Source organism: Berghia stephanieae, chromosome 1 (genome assembly GCF_034508935.2).
Source record: "Berghia stephanieae isolate SIO BIC M18660-M18661 chromosome 1, UCSD_Bste_1.3, whole genome shotgun sequence".
In the NCBI taxonomy this organism is placed as follows: Eukaryota; Metazoa; Mollusca; class Gastropoda; order Nudibranchia; family Aeolidiidae; genus Berghia; species Berghia stephanieae.
In genome coordinates, this window is record NC_088360.1 from 139,610,918 (window position 1) to 139,618,417 (window position 7,500).

The window sequence follows — 7,500 nt, forward strand, 5'->3', positions numbered from 1 at the left end:
ATAGAGTTCAAAAGTCGTGACGTCACTTCCATCGTAATGACTGACGCATAGTAACTTTGTAACTGGTTCTAAACTATCGGAACAATGGCGGATGCCCTTATGAAATACTTGTCCGACGAGCATAAAAGCGTATGCAAAGGAGAAAAATGATATAAATCTGTTAATGTTTTGACTTTTATACATTCTGATCACATGATAAGTGGAAAAGTTCTAGCCAGCATGAAGAATAAAAATTACAGATTTTCTTTGTTTAGAACCAAGCTACTCGTTGCTGAGCGGACGTGACATCAGACTATTGAATCCTATTAGGGTAAAATTGTGCATATGTGACCCTCCGTCTCAAAACGGTATTATGTTGGGATGATTCAGACCTCAGAAAGTGAATTTAGAGATAGAATGATGAGAAATTGGACCATAGAAGTTTTTGCAAAGAAAAAATAGTATTTATACTCCAGCATGACGTAGAGAAATTAAACCCAGGTTTGATATTTGTGGCTATGAATTCAATTTCCCTAACCGAGTGCATCCCGACATAATACCGCTTTGACACGGCGAGTCACATATGCCAGAAAAAAACAGGTCATGTTGCCATTGCAGAGCCTCCAAATGAACAAGAGGAAATCTGTCAAATTTATATTGCCACAATCTAGAGTGGACCACCATCTTCACTCGTTTCTGCCCTCAACTATAATAAGACTGTGGAACAATTTGGATAACTCCCAGTAAAACAGTTGTGAATGTTGTTGATGAGTCTTCCATGAGAAAGTTCAGCTTGAAAAAAAGTTCTAGAATTACAATTAAAGCACCCAAGAAAAAGTAAGACATTGGGGAACTGGGAACAAATAGGGATCAGATGTAGATTCCAAGAGCATACCACCAATGTACTTAGTTTGAGATCACCTGTAAGTCTCATCCGGACACAAGCACAAAATCCAACAAAGAGGAATACACTCAAATGCTTACATTATACATTAAAAATAACAAATATAATAATACATAACAGAGAGATGATTTACAAGGAAATAAATATCGTCTTACAAAATTACTATACATTTGACTGTTTCCCTCCTAGCCAGGGTATCCGATCAGGGCCAGGACAAAACCAAGTAATCTCATTCTAAGACAAAGACAGAAAGCATGTTGGAAAACAATCACAGGGGGATAGAAGACACAGTATATACCTCCTTGCCCACTATGGGAGTTCAGGAACCCCACCCAGTGACATTTCATTAACCAAACGATAGATATTTCCTCAGTTGATAAGAGAGACGCATGCGCAATGTTATGTTGACGTTCTCTCTGTAAGGGCATGAATCATTTTCTCATCCATTAAAAGTCTTAACGCCAAAGCTACGCTAGTCCCTGTGTTAACTCTCTCAACAAAAGTCACGAAACATTATTGGCCACAAGCTTACCGCTTTTGGCAGAGCTAGACATTCTAATTTTTCATTTTTTATCTCTTGACAAATGAAACATTTTGACCAATCCATCTCATTACTGTGCTTTGCCATTATAGATAGTATGCGCTTGGCTAAGAAGCTCATAACATTGCCATCCGGAAGTATAACGGACGAACACAAAAAACTGTGTGTATCCATGAACGTTTCTTCTTCTTCTAGGTTCCATGCCTGGTCCAGGCTTCGGATACTGCATGAATTATCTCTCTCCATTCCTCCCTGTCTCTTGCTTTTTCAAACAGCTCTTGGATTGTTAGGTTGGTGAAGCCCTTCAGTTGGTCTATGAGTGTTTTTCTTTGTCTCCCCCGGGCGCGTTTACCAGGTATTTTTCCACAACTTGCCAGGTATTCATTCTTATCTTTCCTTACTATGTGTCCGAAAAAGGATAGTTGTCGATCCACTATTAAGGGCATTAGTTTCCTTTGTTGGTATGTTTGTTTTAGCACTTCTTCGTTCGTTTTGTGTGCAGTATACGATATTCTCTGCATCCTTCTCAAGCACCACATTTCAAAAGCTTCAATGTTCTTTTGTGTTTCTGCATTTGTAGTCCAGCTTTCGCATCCGTATAACAAGATTGGCCACACGTAGCACTTCAAGACTCGGAATCTAATCCCGAACGACATCTGTTTGTTTTTCAAAATGTTTCCCAGGTCCATGAAGGCCTGTTTGGCTTGAGTTATTCTTGCTCGTATGTCTCGGTTACATCTTCCATCTGTTGTCACTATTGAACCTAGGTATTTAAAACTTTCTACGTTGGTAAGTTGCTCGCCGTGAATCGTTATATTGCAGGTGTTGTTGTTTTCGGGGTTTTTCTGTATTACCATGCATTCCGTTTTGGTGATATTCACTTCCATTCCCTTGGCTTCACTATATAGTCGGGTTAATACAGTTTAGTGAGCATTACTCATAAACGCGGATGGCAAAAAACATCAACAAAGACCTGAATTACGTCATCTTCGAACTATCTATATTATTATAATTGTTAGAAGTCAGTATAAGATTTAGTACATTGTCAATGATTTAATGGGTTAAGTGACGTTGATCACGGTATTGTTGGTGATGGGGATGAGGCGATGTTCATGACGGTGATGTTAAAGATGATGATGATACGGACATTTTATACTTGAAATTTAATTCGAACCATACTATTACGCAAACCACAATTATAACATAAGTGTTTTGAATTATAGTCAGATTTTTTATTAATGGCGCGTGTTTTTCTGTTTTTTCTCAGCTGTCCCTCTATCAAAAGTTGTAAAACTTTGTGTCAACCTCTGAATCAATTTGTCTTAACTGAATCTTGATTTTGGACCGTATTGATGCCATATTAAACAAGTTTTCTTCTTTAAGACCTATAAAAAAAAAACTACTTAAAAACAGCTGACATAAAACTAGAGATTTTACACAGTAAAAAAATGAAAACAAGTTACGCACCACAAAGTATGAATGAATTCGTCTATATCCAAAAAATATTGTGCTGACGTAGTGATTATGAGTTCACGTCATACTTCTTTCCAAATAATAATAATAATTCGCTTTAAGTGTTATAAACATTACCACTTATGTAGTTTGTATTAAATTTTGAATTTATTATTAATGGCATGTCGCAATTACCAAAGACTGATATGAAATCTCTCGCTTTAAATCATTTGAAATAGTGATTGTATACTCAATATTGTCAAATTAACAAACACTATACTATCTATATAACTTTTTTGTCTATGCATGGACGTTTAACAGGGCCTTTTAAGGTTTTAAAAATAAATTAGGCTCTTAAACAACACGATACGGTACGGAATCTCTATCGGTTCCACTTTCGTAAAGCTGCGAATCGATAAATCATTAGAGAGGACGGAAATGGTTTTGGAATTTCACAATCAACCATGAGAAGATCGTTATCGAAATACGACAGAGAGATCACCAGTGTAGAACGACGTGGCAGGAAAAGGATCATAGATAACTTTGATAGGTGTTGAGGCCTTGTTTCAGTTCGATGGTGGTAATTTTATTTTACATAAATGTAGAAATACTGAACAAAATACTGCTTCTCTTTTGGAGGGAACACAACAAACTGAGGTGATCACTGGTAGCCTCCTGTTATTATTTTTACAAACGAGGAGAGCTCACAGAGCATAAGGGAATTAACTCATTAAATTGATGAACGAATTATAAGGTCAATAAGTATAAGTCAACAATGGATATCATCCGAAGATGTATGGGTGAGCGTAAATATACATCGGAAAAAATATTGGACGTCTGATTATTCAAGCAGAAAAAGGCTCATGGGTTCTGGACAGAGAATCATTGTTATTCTTGCAGGTTGTGATGATACTGGATATTTAAAAGGATGCCATGCCATTTTTTTCTTCTCTGCATCATCTGGAATATTATTCTGGGGTCAATGCAAAGGTGTTTTAAGACTGACTAAATATCGTTTGCTGCCCTCCATTGAAGCACCCAACTGTATTGTATTGGACAACGCTTCCATTCGTTGGCCCATGGTCACTTTAAGGCTCCAACTTTAACAATTATAAAAGCTGACATTATTTCATGGTTTCAATAAGACAGCACTTCATATTCTTACCATTTATCAAAATGCTAACTATTCTCCTTAGTAAAAGAAAAAAGAAATGAACCAGAAACAGCTTTCACAGCTGACTGTCTAATCAGGGAGTTTTGACACGAGGTTGCGCGACTTCCCCCATATCACTGTGAGCGCAATCCAATCGAGGTCATTGGGCCTAAGTAGAGGGAAAGATTGAAAGGAGGAACACCAAATTTACTCTCACCGACGAGGCAATAAATGATAAAGAGTAGACAGAGAAAAGGAATGCCTCAACCTTCGCAAACTAGAGGGAAAGTACATTTCATTGGATAGAGTGATGTTCGAAATCTTTCTGTAGTCTTTTCATTTCTCCTTTTCATTATCCTCGTCATCAGACTACTCTGATTGATGTGTCCAAAATTTCGTGGTTGTTGTTGTAGTTGTTGTTGTTATTGTTGAACACATATTTGTGGAGATACTGTCTCATAATTGATGATTTTTTTTTACTTTTGACCAGTCTACATAAATTTATGTAATCCTCTTTTGCATAAAAACAAGCTATTTCTCAAACTTTAGCAATCAAAAATATATTGGAAGCGCGTTATGTTCACTTTCGTTTGTATTCACCAGTAAAGTGTATTGATAGTTATAAAATGTAGATGTCTGATAGTTAATAATTGCCATTCGTTGCTTCATATTCAAATACTGCAAATATATCGTTTAAGCTTCAATTAACCGAACACTCCAGTTTAACGAATTCCTTCAAAATGGATGTGCGGAAAATTCATAATTTTGATAATGTAAATCTTCTATGAATTCCGATCCTCACCTGTTATCGATTTTAATATATCTAGCTGTAATAAACGAAATCCTATCCTATTGTTTTTTTTTAATCCATGAAAAATATTTTTATTAAGAAAAATTGATTCAGAGGTTCATACAAATTTTTGCCGCTATGCATTGGGGGGCAGCTGAGAAAAAGAAGAAAAACACGCGCCAATTATTAAAAATCTGACTATAGTGTGAGATATAAATATCGATGCTAAAGCGATAATATCTAGGATGCTAATGATGATTAATTATTATTATTATCATCATCATCATCATCATCATCATCATCATCATCATCATCATCATCATCATCATCATCATCATCATCATTATTATTATTATTATTATTATTATTATTATTATTATTATTATTACCTAGATGTTTAAAAATCTAATTACATAAGGTGAAGGTTTTATCTCACATTTAGCCATGCTTTTATCATGCCCGATTCAATTCAAATTGTTTTATCTTTCATCAGAAAGTCGCTTGAATCCAAAACTTCATTGCCCACGGTGCTGGGCGCCTATTAGACGCAACATCCGTAAATATCATAGTCATATAGCCATCTAAAACATTATAATATCCACTAAAAGTGCTCAAAGCGCTTTACAACGTGTCCCTAACCAACAGCAACACTTAACATGGAAGACGAGGCATAACGCCTGTTAGGGCGATATTACATTTTTTTCCGACAGAGAAAACGCTAAATGTTTACAGCCATGTATTCATTTTACACCTGAGTACGGTGAGAGAATGTGAGTAAAGAAACTTTTCCAAGGACTCAACTATTCGCCGCTCAGAACGGGTCTCGAACCCTGGGACCTTCCGGTCCGAAGTCGAGAGTCATACCACTAGACCACATAGCCCCACACCCCAGAGTCGAGTTTATGTGTTTAACTCACTCAATTCTAGAGACTTTTGCTACTTTTCAAAATTAGAAAAAAAAAGTATTAAAAATGAGCATGTACATAGATAGTTTTATTCAACTATCATTAACATACAAAAACTAAAAACATTAACTTTGATACTACGCCTATAATTTGTCTCATAAAAATGTAATAAATAGGCATGGGGTAAAAGTAACCCCGGTAATCTACGGAAAGAGTCGGTGTTAGGGTTGAGTGAGTTTTAAAGTCGTCGTCATAACACATCAATACTTTACCTTCACTATGAAATCAAAAGGCGTCCTGTGACATTCATGTGTTTTAAACAACACATTGCCCACTTTATCAATGAATACAAAACGCTCTTATAACCCAAACACAACACACTACATAGACTTGATTGACAGCACACGTCACTATGGTTTACTTAATAGTACGTAAATAGGCTAATTTACTATAATTATTAATGCTTGTATAGATAGAATGCGCTTGGCCAAGGAGTTCACAACATTGCCATCCGGAAGTATAACGGACCAACACACAAACTCTGTGTAACCATGAACTTTTATAGATAGAATGCGGTTGGCCAAGGAGTTCACAACATTGCCATCCGGAAGTATAACGGACCAACACACAAACTCTGTGTAACCATGAACTTTTATAGATAGAATGCGGTTGGCCAAGGAGTTCACAACATTGCCATCCGGAAGTATAACTGACCAACACACAAACTCTGTGTAACCATGAACTTTTATAGTCTGGTTAATACAGTTTAGTGAGAACAACTCACAAACGCGGATGGCAAAAACAATAACAAAGGCCTGAGTGACGTCATCTGCATACTATCTATAGTCTGGTTAATACAGTTTAGTGAGAACAACTCACAAACGCGGATGGCAAAAACAATAACAAAGGCCTGAGTGACGTCATCTGCATACTATCTATAGTCGATTCACTGCTGTTTCATTGTCCAACAAAATCAAAGGAAATTGTAGTCAATCATTGAATGAAAGAGCGACAAGAATTGCCTTTTGTCAAAGTGCAAATATTTGCAGGTCTGATAACCGAACGCAATGGTTTGTGTGTTGGTCCGTTATACTTCCGGATGGCAATGTTGTGAACTCCTTGGCCAAGCGCATTCTATCTATAAAAGTTCATGGTTACACAGAGTTTGTGTGTTGGTCCGTTATACTTCCGGATGGCAATGTTGTGAACTCCTTGGCCAAGCGCATTCTATCTATATTCATGTTTTCGTCCAACCAGGTCATCAATCACATGATTTCTTGCTGTTCAACGATTGGATATATCACGCTGCTTTGTTTATGAAAGCTGTAAACATACACGTGTGTCAAGCCGAACAAAATGTCCAATCGTGATGTTAGATATTTAAAAAGCTGTGAACACTTTTCACTATGTGGGTCACTTTGAGCACATTTTGCAATGTGACAAATGACCTCGAGCACATTAAAAGTTAATATAGATAGTATGCAGATGACGTCACTCAGGCCTTTGTTATTGTTTTTGCCATCCGCGTTTGTGAGTTGTTCTCATTAAACTGTATTAACCAGACTATAAAAGTTCATGGTTACACAGAGTTTGTGTGTTGGTCCGTTATACTTCCGGATGGCAATGTTGTGAACTCCTTGGCCAAGCGCATTCTATCTATCGCCGCACAAAGTTATAAATTATGGTGAATAGGAATACTATTAATGCCATACAATTTGGTCCCGAAGTATCTAATAAACTTCCTTGGAGGAGTAGAATATACGTTTTCTTTCATTT

General features: G+C 36.7%; 2 protein-coding genes across 9 annotated transcripts in view; both read right to left on the minus strand.

Annotated features, from left to right (window-relative positions):
• LOC144963358 (uncharacterized) overlaps nucleotides 1-7,500 on the minus strand; it is a 58,150-nt gene that overhangs the window by 21,952 nt on the left and 28,698 nt on the right. The gene's annotated exons all lie outside the window — the stretch shown is intronic.
• Nucleotides 1-7,500, minus strand: part of LOC144963357 (uncharacterized) — a 93,330-nt gene that overhangs the window by 18,627 nt on the left and 67,203 nt on the right. The window lies entirely within an intron of this gene.